This window comes from Arachis ipaensis, chromosome B05 (genome assembly GCF_000816755.2).
Source record: "Arachis ipaensis cultivar K30076 chromosome B05, Araip1.1, whole genome shotgun sequence".
Taxonomy (NCBI): domain Eukaryota; kingdom Viridiplantae; phylum Streptophyta; class Magnoliopsida; order Fabales; family Fabaceae; genus Arachis; species Arachis ipaensis.
In genome coordinates, this window is record NC_029789.2 from 130,400,945 (window position 1) to 130,402,470 (window position 1,526).

Sequence of the window (1,526 nt, forward strand, 5' to 3'; positions counted from 1 at the left end):
TCTGTCACACTTAAAGGCTCTATGAAGTAATACTTTTATGAATTAAATCATTCAATGATTGTAACCTCTAAGTTATAAGAGTTGTTCGTTCAATATGAAAAAATTAGTTCTGTTGTTGTGGTTATTTCTGATAGGGTTTGGATTTGTGTAACTTTATTATATTCTTGTTCCTCTATTTAAGCGGTATAATTTTTTATGGTTCGAATATTGTGGTAATTATTGTTCTTGAAACCAAATTGATAGTGAAGTTAGGTACCATGATGGTTAGAGTTTGAGTAACTTGGAGTTTGTAAGATTGCCACTAATGGTAGATTTTAAATTCTTTTGCGTAGATGGCTACATTACATATCACTTTGGAGATAGATGAAAATTTGAGAGAACAAAAGATGGAAAAACTATGTATGTAGGTAGAGAGAACAAAAGAGGCAGCCTTGGATGTTGCAGCAGCTGAATTTGAGGCATCTCTGGGTGCCGAAACCCAACCACAGGTAAAATATAAATTTATTAAATTGCTTAAACATTTTTTGAGCTATTAAGTTTACTTACATTAATGTCTAATTTAAATTATAGGTCACTACCACATTGAATCCATCTCCTAATATGCCACATACACCACAAGTGCCACCACCAATTAGGCCACCAACCACAAAAATAAAGAGAACAAAGAGATCCACCAAGAGGCCTCCTCCATCACAAGTTTAGACCCTGTGCCTCAGGCTCCAACTTTGAACACTCTTCAGCAGCCATCCAATGCATCTGTTAGGCCACCCACCGTGTCCTCACATACAATGCAAGGAGCCAGTACAGACACAACTTCCATATTCGCACAGTTTATGCCAATACTAAAATCGCACCTTACACTAATATGGTCACTTCCTAGATTCAGACCACCCAGACCATCTACTACTATGCAAGGCACAGCCTATGAATTATCCAGTGTGAGCAGCAACTCAATCCCAAATTAAAAAAAAATTAACAGTCTTTATATTTTTTGGAATCTATATGTATGTAATTTAGCTCAAAATTTTACTGCTAAGGATCAGTTATGTTTACTATTTTTATTTTGGATTATCATGTCATGTTCGTATGCTATATATACTACTTAAACAGTTATTGATGCTCCTTTTTAGAACCTTATGAATGCTTATGAGTGCTTAAATTGACCCTAAATGGTACTGAGTACACGTATGCCTACCAACACGTGTAATCGTCAATGTAAACAGTCCACGTATGTCACTCTGCTAAGGTTACATCAGACTTGGCTATTTTTGACAAACGAAATAAATCAATTATGGATATATGAGGAGTTTTGATCTTCTATGGTTATTTTTGTCAGCGAATCAATCTTTTATAGTTACTTTTGGTGGTTTAGTCTAATAAATAAACATGGTCTTGGATCACTTGAATAATAAATCTAGTGCACCCGCACGTTGCTAAAATAAATCAGTTACTTGTTAGACTCTATGGGAATATATATATATTATTTGGAAAAGCAAATTTATTAATTCAAATTTAAGCTGAGATAA